At 39.3% G+C, this 23,882-nt stretch overlaps 1 long non-coding RNA gene across 2 annotated transcripts in view; it reads left to right on the top strand.

The window, feature by feature from the left end:
• LOC147175036 (uncharacterized) overlaps positions 1-23,882 on the top strand; it is a 74,986-nt gene that overhangs the window by 24,420 nt on the left and 26,684 nt on the right. The window contains exon 3 of one of the 2 annotated variants that reach the window (XR_015094681.1): positions 6,681-6,776. This is a non-coding gene — a long non-coding RNA (uncharacterized LOC147175036). Of the gene's footprint in view, positions 1-6,677; positions 6,777-23,882 lie in introns of both variants that reach the window. The other variant, XR_015094680.1, reaches the window with a different exon arrangement.

The following is a 23,882-nucleotide window of genomic DNA, read 5'->3' as shown; positions in this document are numbered from 1 at the left end:
CAAAGTGCCTTTTAGGAAGACGTTTTGCTTTTCAACGTGATGTCTTTAAAGCAAATATGTCACTTCACAGTCACCACTCTGTACAGTTTGTAAGGAAAACTAATCAGTAGGTGTGTTTGTTTTAATATGTTAATATGCATGTTTAGTGTGATGAGGAATTACAACATTTGTCAATTGGCCCATTATTTTCCCTTTAAAACGTTAGAATTGAAAAAAAAATTTTTTAAAAGGAAAAATAAAAATAATTGAATAAATCCGAAGTTTCCGACGCTATGAAAATACCCTGAATGCACCATTCTGCTTGCGTAGCATTAGCAACTAGCAAGTGTGTAGCGTATGTTATTCTGGTTATTCTGTTGTCCCTAAGCGTCCTTTAAGCTGTTTAATGACACCTCAGTTGGAGTTAACTGTAAAACTAAACACATGACGATAAGAGTTACATCCACTATTATTTACATGCAAATCATGCTTCGTTTTTTTAAACATCGTTAGCCTAGCGCTAATGCTAAAAGCAAAGGGAGGATCCCATTCAAATGCTAACCGGAAGTTAGCATCGACTTCGAGAGTGTTTTTCCTTCAAATAACGAATATTCCCACACAAATGCTGTGGGAACACATACGCACAGGTAAGATAACACTACTCAAAGGCACAAATTCTCCCCAATGTGTGATTTTTTTAAAAAATATAATTCAATCATAACTTATCTCTCTCTCTCTTTCTAAACAGTCAGTATTTGTTCTTACTGTTTTTTCAGTTTATATTATTTTACTATATTCTATTCTTATTTCACTTTGCTTTTGTTTTGTCATTGTTATTTCAAGTTACAGTATATCATTTCTTTCCTCAAAATTCAAGGATACAAACATGCGAGGATTTTTGTGTGTCTTCACACACATCACCGAGCTCCCAGGTTAGCCCAATAAGTCCCAAATTTATGCATTATAGATGAATCATCAAAATTTGGTATCTGCATCAGCCTCAAAAACTGCATATAGCTCGGGCAATCATAATAATGTCAGTCGCTGCTACTTGGTGATATATCACGATCTTCATCATCACCCCTTTCTTTGTCTTCATCCCAGTAAGACTGATGTTTGCTTGCAACATATTCAACGTATGAGTACCTCGTGTGTGTGTGTGTGTGTGTGTGTGTGTGTGTGCGAGTGGGTGTGTGCATTATTTATCACGTGCGGCATGTTGAGGTTATTGCGGCTTTCCGCTAGAAAGATTCCAAATGAAATCTGCATCACAAATGTGCATGACTCACTCCTGTGTTTACCCCAGTGAAAAAAAAACAAAAAACAGACATACCCTGCTTAGAGAGTCCATTTTCAAATCCCATTAATCTGTGGCTGCATCCTAGCGCCAATGTTTTGGACGCGTTTCAGGTCGCGACCTGACATGTCATGTCTCCGGGGTGTCTTTGCGCAGGTTAAAGTCATTCAAATATTGTCAACGGGAGCAGCTGTCAGCTCAAGGGGACAAAATACAAAAAATGGAAAATGATGTCTTGTGTTCGCATTCTTTGGATCAAAGTCTTAAAACTAAAGGCAGAAATGTAACTTTTATTTTTATCTTGAGGTCATACTGACACCAAATTGGACTAGTGTTGTCACTATTGAATATTCTTAGAATCGATTTATCTTTCGATTATTCGATCGAATAATTTTGCATTAAAGTGATTTTACAAAAGCATTTTTTTCCCCCCTGATTGCTGTTTATTAATCAGTGATTGGTGTTTACTTCGTACTTCGTATTCGTATAGTGATTTAAAAAAAAGGGGGGTTGATGTTGTATTATGTTACCGGTTTGGTCATTGTTTTCCTAAGTAACAACAGCTTTTTGCAAATATCTTATTTTGATTTAAACACAGAAGATAATCAATCTTCATTCATAAAGGGCTACAGAATTTTTTTTCGTTTGTGTTTTGGGCGTTCATGTTGTTCTGTGGTCGATGCTTTTTTGTCATGTGTTCCTGGTTTCTTCCCTTGTCTCGATATGCCTAACCACGCCCACCTGTGTGGGCCCTCAGGCCCCGTCCACACGAAAGCCAGTTTCAATGTATCCTCACACGTTTCTTACCGTTCAGGCCGTTCGTCCACACGATGACGCGGTTTTGGAGCTTGAAACGGATCACTTTGAAACCGGGTTTTAGAGTGGAAAGATTTCAGAGCGCGCCCCGTACGCGTCCATCTGGACACCATGTGCACGATACTCCTCCAGCGATGACGTAATGGTCGCAGCTCGATGACGACGCATTGTCGCACGTTGATGACGTAGGCGCGAACCGTCAGTCTGTCAACAACAATGGCGGATAGCCGCGTCATGCTTATGCTTATGCTTTTGCAGCAAAATAGTCATAGCCATAGCCGCAACCAAGTCATAGCCACAGTGCACCTGTTGTTTTGTCACTTAAACAATGCTTGCAAGCTTTAAGGTGTGCAGTTACACAAACACTTTCAGCACTCCATTCGCCGCCATTCAAATCACGGCTTTGTTTGGTAGCAATTGTTTTTGTTTTTAAACTTGATTTTCACGCATGCGCAAACGTAATGCGCACTTCGCTGATCACTGTTGATATGCTGACATCAGAGAATTTGGACAATTTTAATTAAAAAAAAAGGGCTCCAAGCGATTGATTATTAAAATAGTTGTCAATTACTTGTCGATTAATCGCTAACTTTTGACAGCTCTAAATTGGACTGAAATCCATATTGGCTATGTATTAACACATTCACTGCCATTGACAAGTGTAGCTTTCAATTACGATTTTTTTCTCGATTTTTTTTTTGGTGGCATTTGGTGATTGCCTCCCAAGCAGCTCAGCAGCAACGATTTGAACCCGTCTGCACTGTGAGGCAGATGTTAACAATTAAGTGCTGCCTTATTGTGAACTCAACAACGTAAATCTCATGTTAAATCAACTCTAGATGACCCTGAGCAAAATATGGCATATTTTTCAATTTTTAATAAAGTCCTGAATCTCCACAAGGCCGAGTAGAAAATATGGATAGGCTCATTTGCTTCCCCCCCCCCCCCAGCAAAGCCATTTGTTTACTTGGCACACCTGGCAGCCGCTCATTGTTGACTCTGCAGAGGCCAGTTGGTATTGGAAGGGCTCCACGCCGGTACATATCGACCGGGCCGAAAGTTGACTGCTCGCTCCCGTCGCCTCAGCTGCATGTCACGGCGAGTCAATTAAAAGTAGACCGGAAGGCCCGTCCGATGAGACCAGCCGGCAGAAGTGACAGCTGTTGGAGGACGGAAGGAGAGTCAAGTGGGATGGAGAGGTGGAAAGATGCTCGTGTAATTTAGTAGAGCGCTCCCAGAGCACATACCTCTGCCAAGGTCGTCATATAAAACCCCTTTCCAGCAAGCTGTACAGCTCGACTCAGTTCACAATGATATGCATTAGTTTGTAATATAACTAGAGATGCCCCTTTCTTTGGTCCTTCCTCGGGTCTCCTGACGGCCCCACAATTCTGGCTGGATTCTGAAGTGTTTGGTTGAGGTGAACGTTATGGGATTTTTTAATAGGTTTTAGGTGAACTAATGCATACACACTCACACGCACGCACACATGCACATGCACATACACACCCACATACAAAATAAAAAAGTATAAAAAAAAAAAAAAGAGCAATGATGATGACATGTCAAATCGGTAAAATTACCGAATGAACTGAGCTCTCCAGAAAAAAAAACGAAAAACGAAAAAAAAAGAACTAGAGATGCCCCGATCACATTTGTTTGCACCCAAGTCCAAGTCAGAGTCATTTGATATGAAGTATCTGCCCATGCTGAGTTTTGATCTGATGCATTACAAAGAAAAAAAAAGTGCATCCAAATTCTCATATCTTTTCTTTGTTATTATTATTATTTGAATAAATCTTTCCCATTATAACTTTTTATATGGCTGCAAGTCAGCTGTGGTTCAAAGTCAAGTACGCAAATAAAATATTGTATTTTTTATTAAATTAAGAAAATTCCAAAATCCATTATTTTTCAGCTCATACCGATCAAGCGAAATCGGGGTCGATCACATGATCAGTAACAATGTAATAAAACTAGAGATGCCCCAATCCCATTTTTTGCACCCAAGTCTGAGTCCGCAGTCATTTGATTTGAAATATCTGCCGATACCAAGTCTCAAGCCGATACCTTGGCAAAACATTACAAAGGAAAAAAAGTCAGGCAATTTGAATTTTTTATCATAATTAATTGCATGACTTCGATAGTTAACTCATGATTAATTGCAAATTTTATATCTGTTCTAAATGTACAATAGAATAATTTTCCCCCCAAGTTTTCATACACTTGCTGGCATAAAAGTGGGAAAAAATGTTAAGCCCATTGAAGTATGGATGCATCTTTTAGTAAGTGATACAGTAATTTCATAATAATTCATAAAATTGAGTTACATTAAAATAAGTACTGTACTGTAAAAAAAACGAGTGTGATATTGATTCGTGTTGAGGTCATATTTCTGCCACTAGATGGCATAATTGCATTTGTAAGACATTGGTGACAGCTCAGTGCATTTTTCTTTTCATTAAGAGTTATCTAATCTTTAACACGAAGTAACTTGCAGTCATTAATCGCACATTAAAAAAAATTGTGGCATTATAGGAACTTTAAATTAACTCAATATTAACGGACTAATTTTGGGGGTGTCGAGAAAAAAAAAAAAGCACATCCGGATTGTCTTAATGATCTTTATTTATTTTTCGAATAAAGGTAAGGAATTTTTTTACATGGGTGTAAGTCAGCAGTAGTTAAACTCAAGTAAACAAAATATTAAGTTCTTGACTTTAGAAATTAAGAAAATTCAAAAATCCAATCTTTTTCACCCCACACTGATCAACTGCCCCAATTTCCGATCACATAATCGGATAAAGACAATTACATTTTGGCAGTAATCTGCCAAACCAATAATATCGGATAATCAATATCACTAGGATCAATCAAAAAAGGAGGCTGTTGACCGTGGTTTGATTATGGGGCTGTCGCCATGGTTACCTTGCATCACTCCAGCATTTGTAGACACTGTTTGCCATTCACCCACATGCACGTATACACACGCACACACAAAATGGAGTGGGATAAGAGGATGGCGAATGTCAAAGGACCCTCAGTCCCATCAGAAAAGATCTTCTTGTTCCGGACTAAAGGCCGGTCAGCTGCCGAGCCGGAAAAGGAAGGGGAGAGAGTGTCGTGATGTTGGCACTTATCTTTTCCTGGATCCCGCCCAGTACATAAAAAGTTTGCCCCTGTGTCATTAGCACTAATCTGTGCATCCAATTAAGTGCAGCTTTGCTTACCTTTTAGCCATTGTTGGTTGTTTAATTTCACACCTTTTAGGCGGGTTGACAGTCCAGAGGCCTCATTGTATGTACACAAACACTTAAAAATACACATTTGCAAAACAATGGCCCCTTTTACTAAAACCTACCTAACGCTCCTTTCTCCTAATTGACATTAGGAGAAAGTTTTTTATTTCATTAAAAGTTTGAATATTCACTAGGTCTTGGTTTATAAAATCGAATAATCTATATCAAATTGATTTCCCTTTTTGAGCCTTATATCGATTCATAAAACCATGAATCGATTATTTTAATATCTCTTTCTCCCATAACTTAATAAGAATAGTTTTTTGTATCTTACTGTTTTCTTGAAATGTACTCTTCACATGAATTGAAAAGTATTTTCTTACATTTATGAAAGACCTGACTTATTGCACTTAAAGACAATTCTGAATCTTTTTAAATCACCTGCTCCCAAAAACGTATAAAAACGTTCTATTTTAAATATTACCATGGTCCCCAAAAAGTATTTATATGTTTTTTTATGCTAGAGTATACAGAAGGCTTTGATACAGCTTCTGACATGAAGAGGTCGCTTAAAGCAAAATAAATGGCCAGCAGGTAGCAGAGTATAAGAGATCAGCCAGGGCCATGTTGCAACAAGCTCTTTTTGCCAGTGTTTTCAACGGATTTGTGAATACTGATGAAACTTAGCTATATTTTAATGCTGATTGCTGCAAATCGGAAACAGATACAAACATATTTTTTTCCTGATGAAAGAAGAGATTCTAATCTTTCTTTTGGTAGGTTCCACATTTTTATAGCAATAGAACACAATATTCTGTGGGCCTTGCAAAATCTGTCAAAATCTAGTAAAGCAACCGGAAGCAAAGGGGGGGTTGCGTCAGTGAAAATGGCTGGGAGGGAATGAGTTTATTTATGTTTACAATTATTGAATTAAAATTATGAAAATAGTTTCATCTTATTTCAATGTTTGTGTAACACGTAAGTGATTATAACATGTGTTACTTTCATTAATAAACTAAATCATTTAACCAGTTACTTTCTCCGCAAAATTTTATTTGGAATTGAATATCTACGGAGTTTTTTTTTTATCATGTCCTTGATATTTAAGAAAAATGGATGTACCATAATTAATCAATTTTCGTATTAAAGTGAAGTGAATCAAAATTGGAAAAATCGAATCAAAGTGAGCTATTGTGAATCGAAATCGAATTGATTCAGGAAATTAGAATCGATACTCAGCCCTAATATTTACACTGTGAAAATCTAACCAGGGAGAGTAGGGAGTCTCTTTGAGGAATTCAACATGTCCGTCAGTGTGACGTTGTGTGTGTGCGTGTGTTTTTTAGTAGAGAAGTGGTGACGGAGCAAAAGTTTCTCAAGACAGCAGCCAGACATTGATCGCCATCACGACAGACGAACTCTCTGGGGATTGAAAAGTCTCACAGGTAGCGTCTTCCACCAGCAACCTCCCCTTGACAAATCTCCTGGGCTGATGCACGCACACACACACTAACCTGTCTGGCGTCTCTCGATCGTGTTCAGCGCAAGGCACTCACTCATTTCCAATTACCAGGCAGGCACCCGCGGTTCCGAGACAATAGCTCACCAAACTTGATTAGCCGTTCCCATGGCGTCGGCGGGACAGCAGATGAAGTCGGCGGTATTGAACGCGGCGCGGGAGTGGCCTCGCTCAAGTTATTTTGCAAGCGTATCTCGTTTCGCATTTAGTGACAGAGGACAGAAAAGTTGAACGATCCACTAATCGATATCATGGTTTTATATTGAGCAAAAATAATGCTGCCCGGTGGAGTTGTAACAAACCGTCGTGTGGCTGCCGTCATCGGTCGGCAGGCTTAATATACATGTTTATGGATTATGGGAGGAACCAGGAGAAAACGCTCGTAAGCATGCCCAAAGCAGACCATTGTAACTAGTGGTGCAACGGATCACAAAAGTAACGTTTTTTTTTTTTTATAGTACTTTGTCTTCATTTATTTTGTAAAACGCATTTTCTCATTAAACTATGGCCCCCCCCCAAAATTTTTTTTTTCAAAATGTCTAATTATAGCCTTTTAGGATTTAGGAACACAACTTTAAGTGCAATATGAGGCACAAACATTCTTATTTTATACATGGTCCCTGTGTAAAATATCAAGGTATTAATTTAAGCAAGTCATACCTAATACCTCATGATATAGTTGCGTTCCTAAAATCTAAACGGCTATGTTTGACATTTTGAGTTCAATGTTTTTCTTTTTTAATGGGCAAAGTTCTATTTATCTTTTTTTGTTCTCTTCATTTAAACATGGCGAGTGAATTACAAAGTAGCCTATATTAAAAAATAATTCAAGTAAGCCAAGTGCCAACTGTCAAACTCATTTACAGCTACCAGCCAGGCACTCGTAGGTAATGCTAACAGCTAGCCGCTAGGCAGTAGCCACTTACGTCAGAGACTTCTACCGTATCATACAATGACGGCGTAATTGATTAGCGGTTTAGTGTCCTATATTAGGGTAGCGTTCTGTTGATGTTGGTCGCAACTTTAATATCAATTACAACTACAATAAATAAATCTTAAACGTCTTAAGGGAAGTCAAGCTAGCCATCACGCCGCGACCTGGGCCAACTTCAAAGTAAAATTCTACTAAGGCTGTTTGCTATTGCCGTCAATGTATTATTTGGTTAACTTTATTTTGAAGTTAGCCATAGCGTAGGCGCATGTTGTTTCAGCTTCTTCAGCATGTCTGAATGGTGTCGGGAGCAGAGGTGGCAAATCCAGGTCCAGAAAGTAAAAACCCTGCCACAGTTTGGCTTTAGCCCCTGATGCTAGCTAGCTAGCTAGCACCCTAGCAGGTAACCGAGCACCCAGGGAGCTAGCTAAGGAGCTCACTAGCTAATACCTGGGGCTAAAGCCAAACTGTGGTAGGGTTTTTACTTTCTGGACCTGGATTTGCCACCTCTGGTTGGGAGAAGAGGCAGAAAAAATCCGATCCGATCCGAACCAACCAATCAATGATGATTTGTTGCACCACTAATTGTAACCTTTAAATTGAGTAGAACATTTTAAAAGTAAAGAAGCTCATTTGGTGGTGGGCGAAACAATCCAAATATCGATACTATCGATACCAGTGCTGGTGCCGATACTAATCAATATTAGTGCCATGAGATTGATACTTGAGTTACTATGTACTGTTTCTCTTTTTTTTTTTAAATCAAAAAGATAACTTAGCTGACTGCATTTGTTTGTTCAGTGGCGCTCCAGGCGGTCACAGCGCAGCCACACTTTTGCTTTGATGTCATGTCCTGGTCACGTGACTCAGCAGTGCCCAGTTAACAAGCAAGTAGTTTCAGCCAGCAGCAGCAAACACACGAGCAGCTCGGAAAAGATGGACCTGGGAGGAAGTCGAGCCTCGGGTGGCTTTGCAAACGATACGTTGACGATCTGGAGGTCAAATATTGCAGAAATATTACACATTCATGCAAAATTTAAGAAAATAGCAAGCTTCAGAATTGGAGATGAGAAAAATCCCCTCCCCCTGGACCAACAGACACAGTTTACTGGTAGAGACAACATCCAGGTAAATAATGAAAAAAAAAAAGAAGAAAGTAATATTTTATTTATCCATTCAGCATGAATTAATATTAATTTTCAAAGTGCCACTGGCCATTTGTTTCTTTGGCTGGCTCGAAAATTAAAATGAATTATGCTTCGACCCTGATGCAATTCAACCCGTAGAAATGTGTTATTAAAATAAATGCTGGAATTTAAACAACAGTACTAATTTAATGCAGCTCAGAATGTATTGATTAGAACTACTTTTGTATTAATTGTGAAAAGTATACTTGCTCGAGCAAGTAAACAAAAACGTGTTAGTGTTATAAAGTATCAAAGATACCAGCTGTCGATATCGAGCCGATACCAGGCCTTATTTCAAGACATGGGTACTCACTTTTGTGTCCCTTTTACGATCAAGGAAAATTAGAAAAATAGAAAATTGCCATTAATTCATGCAATTTTAAGGAAATGCTATATATGGGATCATATTTAAGTCTTTATCGGTCATTGCTTTCTTGGATACATTTTATTTATCAAAAGTACTAGTGGTATCGGTATTTAGTATCAGTGACTACGTTAAGAGTTGAGTACTCATACTAGTATCGGTCTAAAAACAACAGTTGTCGAACAACGCTAATAAAACTAAAATCATTTCCTGGTTAATAATATTCCAAAGAAAAAAAAATGCACAAAAACAATGAAAAAGAAAAAAGATTCTGCCACGGTCTCATCTTGCAGTATATTGCGCACAACATAGATTAAATGTAAGATGCTGTCAGCAGCCAGAGCGGCTGAGGGAATGTGTTTCCATAGCAACCATCAGCCTATGATGTATTTGCAACACCACTTTTGTGGCATCACGCACAAGACGCTCAAATTTTTTTTTTTTTTATTTTTTTTTTTTTTACACGCACTCATGTTTATGTTGCACGGCAAGGTCAGCCAGGTGACCTCGCGGTTAGCACGTCTGCCCTGCGATTTTCTGACGGGTAGACTGCAGCTCAGCATAGGGGATGGGATGCCGGCGGGGTCTCTTGCCACGTGAGGTCTCCTGCGCTCCACGCGGAGAAGGAGAAGGAGCAAGAAAAGTCAGAGGGCGGCGAGAGTGAGAGACAGAAGGTGTGTTCTTTTCCTCCTCATCTGACAAGTGCGGAATGTGAGGCAACAGCTGAGACTTAGACTGAAGCAAAACATGCCATCTGCCGTCACCAAACACCCACCATCTTGTTCCTTGATATTAATACTCGCGCTCACAGCCACGCGGAACAATCCTGGCCGCGAGCACGGATTAGAAATTCAGATTACGGCTTTTAGAACGTCCCCCAGTAGACCTCCATCAAGGCTGAAGAATCCTAATTTGGGCGTTTACTAAATGTATTTTATACTAATTGTATTTTAAGCTAGGCAAGGCAGCTTTATTTATATAGCACATTTTCATACACAAGGCAACTTAATGTGCTTCACACAAGCAAATGGTAAATGGACTGCGCAGTGCTTTATCAAAACCATATGCCAATAATGGCAAAAAACATTCACAACAGCTAACAACATTCAGAAGCAACGCAGATAAAATATAAAAGGGGCTCACCAGAACGCCAAAAGTTCCTATTTTGACATTTAAACATGTAACACCACTATTTTTTTTTTTAACGTGTGATTTATAACCGCCCCTTACTTGCAATGCCTGTACTGGAGGAATTCCAGTCGCAACGCAGCAGACACGTCCACGTCAAAATTTAGCAGCAATAAATGTAATAATAATGCATATATTTGTGGAGACTGGAATCAAGCTGTATTTTACAATTTTAAAAATGTGCACAATTTCACAAGTTACTTCATGTTAAAGATTAGGAAAAAAAATGCACCGAGCTGTCATCAATGTCTTAAAAATGCAATTATGCCATCTAGTGGCAGAAAAATGACGTCAACACAAATCAATATCTTCATCTTTTTAATTTTAACTCAATTTTATGAATTATTATGAAATTACTGTATCAATCACTAAAAGATGCAGCCATATTTCTATTAGTTTAAAATGTTTCACTTTTATGTTAGCAAGAGTATATAATATATTGTATTGAACATTTTATTGGTAAATTTAGAACAGCTATAAAATGTGTGCATAATTGTTAGTTAACTATTGAAGTCATGTGATTAATTACGATTAAAAATTGTAATCGCCTGACAGCCCTACTTCTTAACACATTTAAAAGTAGAGAAATAAAACAGGTTCTTAAAATGACTAAAACACCGTACTGTGAAATTGAGTTAAAAATATTTAAAGACTTGAATACAATTTATGGGGGGAAAGCCTGCATTTAAAAGCGTTGATTTTACTTCTGTTGACATTTTATTCCATTTGTGTGCAGCATAACAGCTAAATGCTGCTTCACCATGTTTGCTTTACCAACCTTTTTGCACTTGCCTCCATTTTGTCATCATGGTGAACATACAGCATAATCTCAAACAACAAATAGATGGAGTAAGTATTATATATTTATATTTAGATCACACACACACTAAGCCGAAGAATAGAAATGGGTTTTAGGACGAGTTTTAAAACGTCAATTGTGAGGGTGTGTAACCCATCGGCGCTTCTAATTAGGGTACCTACGGAGGCAGCTGAACTGTTGCACAGGCAACCGGTGGAAGGAGGCCAGAATCTGAGTTAGATAATCCAGTCTACGTATATAATCCAGTTAAAAGGTGAGCAGCAATGAGCCAATTGGAGATGTTGAAAAGATAACTGGCTGACTCCAAAATTAAGCGCATTACAGAAATCCAATCTGGGATGTAATAAAGGAATAGAATGCTGATTCTTTATTGGCATGTTGAAAAATGTAAAAGTGAAGAATGTGGCTTTCGATTTTTCCAACTGCGACCCGTGCAAGAACAAGTTTAGACACCCCCTCTTTACGCAATATCTGCTCCTTGTTTATCATAGGACTTAATAAATCCTTCATAAATATTTAAAGGACGAAAGGAGCTCATTCTAACCCGAACCTCAATTTAAAGGCCAATTGACCCAGAAAGAAGTTGCACTTGTGCTGGTACTTCATCCTTCTCCACCCACTTGTGGCCCGAGTCAAGAGGGGAATCTGCGACGAGGATATGAATCGAGTCAATGAGAGCAATCAACGCTGCCTCGAGAGAATGGCAGAGGAGTTTTGATGCTTTTCTTGCCAAAGATGTGAAGGAGCTTGGCGCACATGTTATTAGTTAACGTGCACATCAACATTTTCAGAAAATAAATGAATGTGGGTACAAACTATAATATACAACTTTGGAACTGGCAAGCTGCAAATTTGCTTCAATTCGATCACTGGCTGTGTTTGGAAAAAATATGATGTCTGGTCACCCTATCGATATAACGTCTTTTAGCTAGAGAGCACATCGGGGTCAAACTCAAAGCTCTGCAGTTCTCGGTGTCACGGAGGAAAACAACTTTTCTCTCGAACCTGAATAAATTCGTCCTTTTCAACACATTGCACACTGTGCTATTTGACCTTTATGCATTTCAGTTGGCCCACACATCCACATGCCAAGTTATGGAGCAAGTAGGTGTTTACAGATGATGTCTTTATAAAAAGCGCACCTTTTATAGAAATGGAAGCCACACTAGCTGCTAGAACACAATGCTTTTCGTTGGCTAAATATTTAATGTCATAGCAATGAATGTAATTTCTCAGGTCAATCGTGTCAAGCTGTTAATTATTTGTTGCTTTTGAGGATATTTAGACCAAATGTATGTTCGTATTGTAAGAGAACTTCATTTGGGAATTGTTTTTAAAGTGTAGTATTGTTTGTACTTTATGGACAGAAGTGTTGTGAAACGTCTTGATCAATTATTCGTAGACTAGATTCATTAGCAATTGGTGCTAAAGGGGGCTGAAAGCGGCATAGATAGATACGCTAGATAGATACGCTAGATATATAGATAGATAGCTAGATAGGCTTTGAACTCTAGATAGCTAGAGCTAACATTGTCTAGCAAGATAGCTAGCATATCTAAAGACTTGAAATCTAGATGGATGGATGGAAGGATAGATGGATACGCTAGCTGGATAGATAGATAGATAGATAGATACGCTAGCTAGATAGATATGCTAGCTAGCTAGCTAGATAGATAGATAGATACGCTAGCTAGATAGATACGCTAGCAAGCTAGATAGATAGATAGATAGCTAGCATTAACCATCGAGGTCACCAGGTAGCTTTATTTTAAATTCACTATAGTTAGAATTGGTAGAAGTTCCCATAGTAAAAGTTTCTCTCAGACTGTGGTCTTTAATTTTGGCTTTTTTTTCAGGTCACCATCAGTGATTTAAATCATGATAAATGCGCTGGCAACTGGGAGCTGGATCAGGCTGAACACACACACACGCACTCACACATACTCACACGCGCGCACGCACACACACGCACGCACGCACGCACACGCACACGCACACACACACGCACAGACTGCATATGGAGCATTTCACACAGCAGAAGCTAGAGGGTGCTGTGGATTCTTAACAACCACGTCTCCTCAATCCCTTGCTTTCCGAGATAGCACACATACACACACCGTGTAGGTAGCACACGCACACACGGATCCAAACATGCACAGGTGACATATAAATATCTTATGAGATGCTCACAGATTGCATTCGACAAAGGCGCTGCTGGGACACACACGAGAGCGGAAGGGGAGCTTTTAAGCGCACCCCGCTGAGGGATCAAACCACCAAAATGACACATCAAACCATTAGCCCAAAGCGCTACAGTATCAATATGCCAATATCAAGTATCAACTGTTCTTTCTTCATCCTCCTCATATAGGAAACAATCTGAACATGTTTTATACCATTGGCCTTTTCAACGAATAGAGCTGGCAGTCAATGATGGGTGATACCATAAATGTACCTACCGAAATGCAGGGGAAGCAAAAATATTTGTCCACAACAACCTATGCAAATGTATATACTATCATGAAGATAGGAAGTGCAAGAATATCTATGACGAGTCCTTTCTTGTCTATGAATAGTCCGTGTCTGAGAATAGACTGGCAACTAATGACTTGACCGTTCTTTATTCATCTTTTTTTATGCCATGCCATTATCTGCAGGAGGTTGAAAAAAGTAACAAGCCCATTTTTTTGTGTGCGCAGTAAAACGTGTGTTTTCAAATGTAGGCAGTAAAAGTAAAAAGTCGTCAAAGTTATTGCTATAACAAATTACTGATTAGTAAGTTCAATTATCAATATTTCTCCCTGGGAGTTGATTCCAGTATCAGGAAGGCTGGTATTGGACTAGCATTTCAATATCGATCCACTCAACACTACTTGGCGTCATAAGTTTGTGCTTGAAATGTTTGGAAAATCGTATGTTGTTGTTGTTGTGGTTCAGGCAGTTCTTGTTCTTGTCTTGTTATCATGAGCATTTCATCTTTGGAAAAAAAAAATGAAAGGAGGTTGGACTGTGTTGCATCACATTACTTTATACGTTTTTTATGTGTGTTTTTTTTTAGTGCTAGAGCATACAGAAGGCTTTGTTACCGCTTCTGACATAAAGAGGGTGGCATAAAGCAATGGTAGTTATTACAAAAAACGGCCAGCAGGTGGCAGCTGTGTATAAGAGATCAGCTAGGGCTATGTTGCGACATGAATAATGATGAATAATTACTGCAAAACGGAAACCGATACAAATATCCTTTTTTTTCCTGATGAAAAAAGAGACTCTAATCTTTCTTTTGGTAGATTCCATATTTTTATAGCAATAGAACACAATATTCTGTGGACCTGGCAAAATTAGTCAAAATCAGCTGGGAGCGATGGGGGTTGCTTTAGTGAAAAATCTGTTTCCTTAAAAATTTGTTAAATTAATGTCAATATTCTATTATCTTTTTTTCCCATTTGTTCGTACAAATACATTAATGTCGGTATGTTTGTTTAAAAGTGTCAAGATGCAAGAATATGGACATCTATCTATCCATTGCTAATGAGTTTATTCTACTAATAATTGAGCAAGACTTGTCACTATAGAGATTCTGACGTCACATGACTCTCTCTGAACACTTAACCCTGCGGCAGGAAATTATTGGCGCAGCGTTAATGGTTTACAATGGCGCGGAGGGCGAAAACTAGCATTTATCCGTCATCTTTCCGCCCAGTCGCTTTGATGAAAAGGACATGATATACACATGCGCGAGGTGGACATGTTGGATTGCCGATGACGTGTCAGGAGGGAATATGGACCTCGCTTTTCATTTTCTGCCAAGCAATGGAAAGATATTTAGAAAGGTATCAAACTAAGTTAATTGACTTTTAAGAAGGCCTCTTCGTTTATTTACAAATGATACATTTTGTCAATTGTCCTCATGCTGCACGCCAACTCACCAACCGTCACGTCTTTACCTTCGCGGTAATAACATTTGAATACGTTAACTTATTGTGTTGCAAGCTTTTCTTCTTTCAGTACAGCCAACAATCGCACAGATGACAACCTTACTACCTTGAACCGGAACATATAATATGTCTACATGTATTAATCATCCAACATAATAGCATTCCCAACAGGAGACCAGACCTCCACCAAGGCCAAACAACCAATTGTATAATTTCTGTACAAAGAGATGTCCTATCCTATCTGGCGTTGACTTTGCCTGTAGGCAAACTTGTATATGCTGAAAAAGAAGTGAGCCCCTTGAGGAGTCCAACGTGCTTGCTCCCTCTGCATCATTGATTATAATATTAGTGCACGGCAGCCAAACTGTATGTTGTGATTTGCACGTCTCCCTCTATTAAATGAATCAAATGCACTACAATTTATTTCTACTTGGGGTATTGATTGAATGAGGCTACTGAGACTAAAAAAGTAGGAAGGCTACACAAGAACTGTGTAAGATGCTGCAAGGAATCAGCACGCTCTTCGGCGTGAAAAACAATATTAAATATGTAAAAACCAAGGTTGAGATGAGAGTCAAGGGTGCATTGGATAACTTATATTTGTACTTTTCATATTGTTGCTGCTTTCTTGAGAATTCTAGTGCAAAACAGGTAAAAAAAAAATATTCAATGAATCGCATTTAGTGGCAATGGCATGCTTTCAATGGTCTGGAACAGAGAAAAAAACAGCTTACAATTAAAACTAAAACATTTCTCTTCAAATTCTGTTAAACGCGTATTTGTTTTTGTGTGATACAAATAAAATAAATAGCAACACTTGTAGATTATAGAGGTAGTACATGAAATGCAATTTATTAGGTGTGTGCCCAAAAAATCTATTTAGTACGATTCAGAATCGATTTTAAATGTCCCAAGATCTATTTTATTTAAATTATTTTATACTGTCTTGCCCTTGTTTGTGAGTGCCTTTATTGGAGCGCTGTTCATGTTGAACACAATTAGGCCACTAATACACTGTTAAATTGTAGCCACATTAGAGAGTAGAAGGAAAACGTCACAATCAAATGATCCCAATAAAAGTTGTTTTTTTTGCAGCGTAGGAAGAGTATATGCCTGTGAGTAATGTTAAGATGCTTCTCTGTATAAATGAATAGCCGTTCTTTTGAGTGATAAAAGTGCCGCGAGTAGCGCGCTAATTAGCATTAGCAAGTCAGACTAGAGTAGATCATGATGATTCTTTGCACATCGATAAATTGAAGCAGAAATCATTGTCAATCAAATCATTTTGAATCAAAAATCGTACTGAATCGAAAATCGATTCTGAATTCAAATCGCAGATACAAAACCCGGAATCGAATCGTGAGACAGTCAAAGATTCCCACCCCTACAATTTAGTGCGCGCTGTGCTTTCAAAACTATTTTTATTCATCCATGTCCGACTCGTTAGTCCTCATCCATGAGGTCTATTCCAACAAACAACCACATGATCACAATCACACCTATAAACAATTTACAGTCTTCATTTAAGCCAACATGCATTTTTTTGGAATGGAGAAGAAGCCAGAGTCCGTGGAGAAAATCCATGCAAGCAGTGGGAGAACATGAAGGGCTGCCTCAATATAATTCTAACTATGACCATATAATGGAATGTAAATATATATATATATAGTTATATATATAGTTATTTATCTACAATTCTTCATGTCCCTGAACCTCTAGCTCTGAAACGATATTCATTTAAAAAAAAATCTCATTATCCAGAATAGACAGCAATTCTGTCACTCATTGTGTGAAGTCTCGCTGCCACACAAATGCCTTGTTTCTTTTCTCACACATTTTCACACATACATATGTTGACAAGGCTAAATATACTATACCAGGCTTCATTCACATCCTGCTGTTACAACTCACCATAAAACCTTTATTAACTGTACAAGCGATGGTTTAATTAATTTCAGCATGGTTAATGGTCGTACAAGTGTAAAGAGCATTTAAGCAGTCTATAGTTGCTAATTGGAAACAATAAAAACTCTTAAACAAATATAATTAAGTAATGATTGAGTCCGTTGTTTAGAAAACGGCTCAGTACTAGTTGACAGTTCTCGCAGTAACTGATACTAAAATGAATTTCACACTTGGCTTGGCTTATTGGTACGTTCTTATAAACGAAAAATAGCTTCTGATTTTGTGGAGCAATATTACAGTTTCATGTTTTATGGCGAGTAATTGAACTCTGAACACACATCTGTCATCCGTCATCTATCTGTCCATTACACAAGGTTTGAATATGGTAGCAATCCGACAAAATCTTTACGACAATTTTGTCTTTGAAGGGCCTGTAAAGACAAGAGCCAAAATGACCAAGAAAAAAATTCTTTATAAGTGGTAAGTAACTTTATAGTGGTAAATTAGCAAGAAAAAAAGGTAGGATGGAAACGGATTAATTCTTAATTTATACTTTACTCGGCAACACTTTCTGAACACTAACTAACCAATCAGAAGCTAGCATACTTTAGGTAAATGCAAGTGAATGACGGAGAGCAGCAGATTCAACACGTCAACTTAGCTACGTGTACAAAATGTATGAATGTATAAATAATAATTCTGGAAACGTAAATATACATTTGAACAAATTAATACAAATTAAAATTAAAGCGAGGCGTCTTTGTTGCTGGCAGTACCCAACGCTTTCAAAGTGCAAATGCTTAACATAATATGGTTAATCTCTGCTAAAGTAATTACTGTCTCCCTATTTGAAAACCCGACCGAAAAGTTTTGGCACAAACATCCAAGTAATACGCTACGTGTATTTCTTGTAGGTTTCTGAGTTTTTTTCTCGCAAATCTGCCACTTTTGTTAAGTCGCAAATTAGCCACTTTATAAACTCACAAATTTGCCACTTTATAAAATGGCAAATTTACATGTTTTTCCCCCCCGGAATATTGTATAATTTATATTTATACGTGGCCCTAATACACCGTCATAGTTTTGACTACCAAAAGTGATGTTATATTATTGGATTATTGGATGTTGTGGTTAAAAATGGTTCTTAAACCCAAAAGAATGGTGTGACTAGTGAGGTTTTTTTCTCTCGCAAATTTGCGTGTTCATAAAGTGGCAAGTTTTTTCTCTCGAAAATACAACACACAGGTCAGTCATAAAAAGAAACATACGGACCGTAAAGGCATAGGCTGAAGCTCACGCTTATTTTCGCCGACCCAAATATGTTTTGATATGGAAAAGCTAACTGTACTACTGAATGATGCTGTGCTTTCTTTATTGACATGACTGACTGCACAACAGAACAATACACACATTCAGGCGCATATACGCCTTTCCGACAATGTTAACCTCTTGTATTCACCAGCGCGGCGAGGTCAGAAGAACACTTGAAGGCGATGTTGTGCTGTACGTGAGCTAAAAGAAAAAAAACTTGCAAGCGGACGGTAATATAACGCGATTGGCCCTGTTGGGGGCTGCAAAGGCGAACTCAGAAAGCCATTTCACGCCGCTGCTCACAGCAGAACTGATGTGCTTTGTTTTGCCGTGACGCCGATGTTTATCCTCCCCCGCCCCTCAGGGCGACTTGAGCGTGTCCCCGCTTTCCCAGGCTCGATTCGGGGCCTCGAAGGCAGCACGGGGAGAGGGAATCGTTGCAGAGTAAATAAGTCGCGTTGCGTCAGCGGTGCGGTAATGTGTTTCTAATGACCGTCCAAAATGAGAAATCCTTTCGTATGAAGCTGAGGTAATTAATAATAGGCAAAACAAACGGGACGAGAGGCACGACAATATGGGCCGAGCTTGAGATATGGATTTATGCTGATGTATTCCCATGAAGGACACACTGGAGTGCAGGCGGGAGGCTACAGGTGCCTTGCCACCAACACATCCACTGCATTATAAACCTTTTCTGTTTTTGAATACTAAAACAGAACATCCATCCATTTTCAGTTTTAAAGATCAAAACAACATGTGGCAGTTCGAATGCAGTTTGTTCCTGATGCTTGTTATTTAAGAAAATATTCACTAAAATAACCCTAAAATGGCCGCTTCAAACCAAACCAGCAGACTTCCTGTTTCTTTTCCGGCATGGGTTCTTAAGACTTTTTTGTGGGTCAACTCGTGATAGATATGCCCACCAAATTTCATGTCACTAAGTGAAATTGGCTTTGCGGGCTGAATTTTCAAAATATTTTTGTGGAGTTAATCTTTTCAATACTCAGTGTACTCAAGTCTCAACGGAGTTCAGGCATGATGATTGTTTAAAAGGAACCCCGACTGTAATGACAAGTTTGCTCTGTATTATTTAGTCGTTTTGGTTGTTACTAATATAACTATGAGATACATTTTTCAGAAATCATTTCCAGTTTAATACATTTTGTAGAAACCCTTATTTGGACGTATTCCGTATTGTTATATACGTCGCAACGCATTCAGTGCGTAGTGACGTAGAATGGCGGCTGGCTCTCTGCCGATCAATGTGAAACGCCTATAAAGAAAGCAAGGTAAGCCTCGTAGCGTTCCTAAAGACACAACACACGATCGGGAGAGTCACCATCCCCCTACGCCGTGCTCTCGTCATTCACCAGACACATTCAAGCGTTTTGATCGTCCCTTTAGGAACGATCCAGAGACTTAACTTGCTTTCTTTATAGACATTGCTCGGCAGAGAGCCGCCGCCATTCTACGTCACTACGCACTGAATAACAATGGCGGCGTACGGCATACTGGAAATGATTTATGAAAAATTAATCTCATAGTTATTAGTAACAACCAAATACATAATAGAGAGCAAACTTGTCATTACAGTCGGGGTTCCTTTTAAACTCCCAATATTTGCAAGACTTTTACTCCTTTTCTTCTTCTTTTTTTTCTTTATCACTTGCACTTTGGAAGTGAGAGTGTATCTATAATCTTAATTACCCAAAGAAGATCAAGTTTCATGCAGAACTTGCTTCTGGATGGAAGTGAAAAAAATGGAATATGATACCGCAGAAGCATAACAAATTATAACCAGATCTAATGAGATTTGACAGCGATATACTTCATAGTGAGTGTACGTTAAATGAGATTTTCCATGTGAAATGTTTGAGTTGGTATAATAATACAGATCAGATAAAACCTGCTGACATTTTTCCTGCTATTTACATGCAAACAAATGCGATTAATAAATACATGGTATACAGATCAATTATAGATATTTGCCTGCAGTCAATCAAAATTGAACTACAACCACAATAATGAACATATTAAATATATGATATCAAAAGAGAGTATTTTTGTCTTTGTAAAGGAGACAACTCTTGTATTGGATCTCATTGGATTGTTTTGGTGTACCGAGTCAAGTGACTTTCTCTACTAAAGTTATTGTTAGGTTGAATTGGGTTAGGTTTAAAAGAGTTTGGTGGTAGGGTTATGGTAGGGCTTCTAGGGTTGTTAAGGTTAGGGTTGTTAGTATTAATTAGTATTCTGTGAAGAACACTAGTGATTGCACGGGCACAATTGGAGTTAGGGCTAATTGGATTTGAGTTTATTTTAGGGTTAGCATGGATAATACGGTTCTTGTGGTTATGGTGGAGGCTTTGGGATTAGGGCTGAGGTGTCTGATGTTATGATGACGTTATCTACTCTATTCTACTCTACTCTACTCTACTCTAGTACTTGGTATAGAGCAGAGAAGAGTAGGGTAGAGCCAGCCACATTAGATTTAGAATTGTTAGTAGGGTGATTAGTAATTAGTAATTGGTGTAGAGTAGAGTAGAGTTGCTCGGCCAATCAAAAATGGCATGTAGTATCTATCACGAAAATCTTTCACACCCAAAAATATTTTTCCAGTTACCTAACCGGCCGCGTGAGATTTCTAAGCGTTAGTAGGGTGATTAGCGTCAGGGTTTCGGGTGAGTGATTAGAGGCGATGTTTTGAGGGGTCTAGTGAGGGGGGTCAGGTTTTGAAATGACTTAGTCTCCACTCGGGTGAAACGTGACTCGGTGGCGGCGATGCGGAAGATTCCGCCACGGTTGCCGCTGGTGTGCGAACTCGCGTTACATGTTGCGTTCGTGTGCGTCTGCCCCCGGGTCCCGCCTGCGTCAGCCGGTTGCTGCTGCATGCGCATGACAGCTGACATCGGCGGGCTGAGTCAGTGACAGCTTGTGCCTTGCGCACGCACACACATGTAAACATACATAAACGACTGAATCTGACAAACTGGAAGCAGTCCATTTTAACACATTTTTCTCTGCACACCTACTCACCGTCTTCCACAAACACATATTATTTTACTTTATAAAAAGCCACTGAGGGCGATGGATGGCCGGGGGTTAATTTTGCTAATAAAGGCCACAATGTTGACTGACACAATACGTCCTTGTCGACATGCTCACACACAAGTTACCCCCGCAACCCTTGAAGCTTTGCTGTAGGCGTCCTGTCATCATCAATCAAAAAAAATCCTTTGGCTGAAGTTCTCATTAGTCTGGTTTCCTTCCAAATGTATCACAGTGACCATCCATCCATCCATCTATCCATCATTCTGTCCATCCACGGAACACAAGATGCGATCTCAGGTGACATTGAGCAGGGGATGGGCTCATCACTGAAAGACCACCAATCATCATCTGGTATTGTCCTTATTCAAATCAATGTCAGAATCTATAACGGAGGCTCATCCTTCAGCTTACACTAATGGGAACAAGCGTAGTAGATGGATGGATATGAATGAAAAAAAAAACTACTTTCACAAAAGAACAGAACGTGATAGGTAGACTGAAGACCTATACCACGGCCTCGTAAACATGTCCCCCCCAACCCTTGCCAAGTGATTCTCTTCTACTCTGTTCTCTACTTGACAGTAACGTGCAATACGAAATAGGCGCCAACTGCCTAAATCTCGTTCCCCTGCCGGCTGAGTAGAAGCACCTGTGGCTAAAGACAAACTATGGCAGGGTTTTTACTTTCCGGACCTGGATATGCCACCTCTGATTCCACCAATACAGAGCTATCGGCTGGTTCCGATTGGTCACTGCCCCCACTTTAGCCCCAATGCAACCAGACTGCGTTAAATAAATTCTTAAATCTACATCTCTATTCTGACAACCAAAATTCTTTACGCCAACCAGTTCCAGTTTTGATTGACATTGTCAGAGCGCTATTTGTTGTGTGGCTATAGCTGCATTTATATATAAAGTTTACTGGTTGACATCCTATGCACAAAGATTCTTGGACCTCGCGAAGGTACTAAGCCCTCAGCAGTGTTTTTCTTTTAGCCTTGCTAAATGTATACAATAGTTCTTTCAGTCCAAACATACGGCTGTCCTCCTAATATTCTTAGTCCGTTGGTTATATGATGAGTGAACTGAAGCCTATTCCAGCTAATTTAGGGCAAGAGGTGGGATACAACCCAGACTGGTCGCTGGCCAATCACAGGCTAAAGCACAGTGAGTAAGACAGATACAATGCCACAACCCACAAAACGTTTTAAATCTTCAAAAAGAAATGGCAGACTTTCTCTTTTCCTATGCATTTTTGACACTTTTTTTGTGGGTCAGCTGCCAACAGAAATTCAGGTAGCTCAGTGAGACTGGATTTGGAGGCATCATTTAAAAAAAAAAAAAAAGACAATTTTTGGGAGTCACACCTGTAACACCTTCCAGAGTAAAATTTTCTTGATGAAATGAACCAGACAGAAATACCTACCAAAATTCATGTTGCTCCATGCAACAGGATTCAGAGGATGAAATTTCCCTAAATTCTGGGAGGTGCTGGTGAGAAAATTGTGGGGGGTCATGCCTGAAAGCCGTACTAAAGTTATATATCCGGATGAAATTAAAGAGTTTCAAGAGGGCCCAATAATGGATACAAATGGCCATCAAGAGTTTCTAGACATGTACATATTGTACAGTAGTCCAACTTCAAGGGACTTCATAAGGCCATCATACATTCTTCTTCTTCTCTCCAAGACTGAATGGATGCATTTTCATGGCATGAGAATGTTTGATGCTGCCTTCCAGCTCACGTTGTGCTTTGCTCTGGTTGCACCCAATCGTATTCCGGCTTTCATTGACGCGAAGCCGGCGCCGCCGCTGCGAGTGGCCCGATAACGAGCGAGAGCGGCCATTGTGTCCCGAGGCGCTGCGGGAGGGGGTGACATTGAGTGACGATTGAGGGACTTACAACCTTAGCGAAGAGCCATAGCAAGGGGTAAGCGCAAGAAATCCGATTTCTCCCTTTCCCCTAACACGGGCCTGAGCTGGCAATAGTACAAGGCTGGGATAAATGGAAGTACATCAGAGTGGAGGGATGAGATTATCCTGGTTGGGATTTGGATGAGGACTTTGAAGAAACGCTGAAGGTGGAAGTAGAGATGAGGCTCTCACCTAAGCCAGAAGAGAGCAGTCAGCTGAAAGATGAGTGACAAACCTGAGATTTACTAGTACCCTCTTATTTTTCTTCTTCTTTGCATTCAGCTGCATTGGCAGACTCGCGGTTGTGTGGCTTCCCTTATAAAGCTGTGACTGCACATCATGAACGCTTGTGCGCTTATAATTGCTTCCATTAGGAAGCATTCCCATTAGGATTCATGCAATTAGAAGCTCTTCAATGAACAAACT

The sequence above is a fragment of the Leptonotus elevatus genome, chromosome 4 (assembly GCF_054856555.1).
Source record: "Leptonotus elevatus isolate MCC_2025b chromosome 4, RoL_Lele_1.0, whole genome shotgun sequence".
Classification (NCBI taxonomy): domain Eukaryota; kingdom Metazoa; phylum Chordata; class Actinopteri; order Syngnathiformes; family Syngnathidae; genus Leptonotus; species Leptonotus elevatus.
Note: the sequence above shows the minus strand (reverse complement) of the source record. Positions and strands in the feature narration are given on the sequence as shown.